The sequence below is a fragment of the Montipora foliosa genome, chromosome 3, assembly GCF_036669935.1.
Source record: "Montipora foliosa isolate CH-2021 chromosome 3, ASM3666993v2, whole genome shotgun sequence".
NCBI classification, from domain to species: Eukaryota; Metazoa; Cnidaria; class Anthozoa; order Scleractinia; family Acroporidae; genus Montipora; species Montipora foliosa.
In genome coordinates, this window is record NC_090871.1 from 21,125,346 (window position 1) to 21,128,274 (window position 2,929).

Below are 2,929 nucleotides of genomic sequence, written 5' to 3' on the forward strand. Positions count from 1 at the left end.
TATAAAGATCAATTTCCTCATCATCTTCAACTTGGTTTTGGCATTCTTTCAGAGTGCAAATGTCTGTACATTTCAGACCATCAGCCAAGCAAACACAACTGGGAAGCTTGCAGGACCTTGTGCAACAACATGCAAGTAGCAATAGGACTGCATCAGGAGCGGGTTTTCCATCCATCAAGTCAAACTGAAGTTCTTCTCGCTCTTCCACTTGCTGCAGTTTCCATCCCATGCCGGCAGGACTTGGAATTGCAGGATGTTGTTGAAGACATCGTTTCCAGATACGCGCTTGATAGTTAGCGCGTAAGGTGTGTTTCTGAAGGGAATCTTTGCACGGTGGTAGCTGAAAGGATTCCATCTCGCCATTCTTGGAACAGAAGAGATTGTAGCGCGCAGCATTCACTTCAGTAGCTCGAGATGAATAGAGGTCGCAGGTGAATTTCTCTATGCGGGTGAAGAAGTCAGGTGGAAGTTGCCATTCTTCGCCCAATCTAGAGAAAGCTTCTTTGACTTCTGCATCATCCCTAAGTATCTTTAAGGCTTTTGCTTTTCCCTTGCATGCAAATGCACTTACGCTATCACAGCCTGTAAAAGCGTGCACACCAATTAGACCTCTGCATGTGTCTTCACCAAGGACGGTTGTCATTTTCTTTATGTCAATCAGCTTGGTGCGTGTTTTAGAGCCACAATTCTGCAAGATGGTTGTGTTCATGGTTCTACAGAATGAAAGTAGCAAAACAAAACCATCTGTGTCTTCTGTGACGACAATGACAGCTTGATGACCCTCCTGGGCAGCGTGTGAAGCATGAAGTAAAAGACTCGTGTCAGCTTCTTCATGTGAGCTAGCCAGCTCTGGCACCTCCTCGACATTTTCTCTTGTGATCGTACAGCATTTCTCTTCGCTTGTAATGAAGAGAACCTTTCTTTGCCGTTGCAGAATTTCCCTGTATTCCTCTTTCTTGAACTCATTTGCAAGAAATCGAATCAAGCTGGTCTTGTTCTTCATTTCACTGAGAAACCTCCTCCACTGTCGGATTATCTGTGTAGCAGTGATGTTTGCTAATTGCACCCCTTGAACCTGCCCTCTGATACCTCTCTCGACATTCTTGATGGATATTTCTCTGTACGTATCAAATACAATGTCAATTCTAGTACTTTGTGGTCCACCTTCATTCAAGGCCATGGTAAAAAAACGTGCTTGCAAAACTTCCAAACGTGGTTTGACTACTTGCAACATTGATCTTCTGTACGAGGCCCATGGCATCTATTATAGTTGCTGCATTCTCTGGAATTCTTTGCACTAGGTGTTCGTTCTTCTGTAGTTGTGCTTCTAATGCCGCCTTGTTGGTCTTCCTTGGTAGGCCTTCTGGCGTTGCTAGAGCCCAAGGCAAAGGACCAAGACTATGACTTAGCAAATCTCTGACATCAATCTTCCGAATTTGTCCCATGATGATCATCCTGGTGAAGAGAGTCCTGTCTGCTTTAAGTATGACTGCTCGTCCAGTGGTCTTGATTTTCTTTTGCTTGCTGAGAGAAAACGTTTTCAGTTTCTTCAATTTTAAGGGATCATGGAACTCGACTTTTGGTGGAGTACCTTCGAGTCGCTCTCTCTTGAATTTCTGGTATTCCTCCTCGCCAATCGACTGAGCTTGTAGCAAGTCCCGTCTAACATCATCGGGAGCTTCCTGGTCTGTTGAAATGCTGACAACGTTTTGATCCTCTGCAAATGTATTATTCCAGCTATCGATTAGATTCTGCACTGCTGATACTGCTTTCTCATCTTTAGCGATCCTTGGTGCTTGCAACTCCCCATGATGGAACTGTAGGATGTTTCGTGTAAGTCTACATGAAGAGCGCAGATGTATATTTCATGCTGTCCTACATGATGTAGGGGCGCGTAAAAGCGGGCAAGCCATGTTGGATTATTAAATGTGTTTTCTTGTGGTTTAATCCGTGTCCATCGAGTCGTATCGTCTTCGGGGATTCTACAACTGGCGACGAGGATGGTTCTCAAGGTGTAAGGAATACTTTTTAGCGAAGATGAATTTCAAAGATTTGAAAATTGGAGGAATTCGACCGTCTGATGTCAACAGTGATCCGAGTAGCGTGGGTACAGAATGGAAAAGATGGCTTCGAAGTTTTCAGTTATATGCAGATGGAAAAGGTCTGATTATCGTTCCAGACAAGGATGACAACAAAGTGCAAAGACGGGCGTTTCTTCTTCATTGTGCAGGATCGGATGTTCAAGATATTTTTGATGTTTTGCCAAACACTGGTGGTGCAAAGGATTACCAGAAGGCTGAAGATGCCTTAACAGCACATTTCGTAACTCAAATTAACATTCCCTATGAGCGGCATTTGTTCAGAGAAATGGTACAGGAAGAAAATGAAACGGTTGACCAATATGCAGTGCGATTGAGGCGGAAAGCCCAGCTGTGTGATTACGGAGATCAAATGGAGGCCCAGATTCGAGATCAAATAGTTTTGAAGTGTAGATCTAACGAGCTGCGCCGTAAACTTCTGGAGAAAGGTCAGGCCCTCACTCTTCAGAATCTACAAGAAATTGCACGTAATTACGAAGCAGTCCGGAGGCAAACACAAAGTATGAATTTCTCCACTGAGCCAGTCAATCGAGTCCGTGAGAGCTTGCCTGGGAGGAGCAATAGAAAGGTCAGCACACAGTCAAGTAGTGAGTGTTATCGATGTGGAAGAAGGGGTCATTTTGCCAGAGATCTCCAGTGCCCAGCAAGAGGAAAAACGTGCACAAAATGCTCACAGGTTGGACATTTTGCAAATGTATGCAAAGCAAAATTCCTAGCTACTCCTGGAAAATCGGATGTACGGTATATGCAAATGAGGCTTGTGAACCACAGAGTGTGTCAGAGGTTAAAAGTTTTCTTGGCCTGGTTAATTTCAATGCCAGATTCATCCC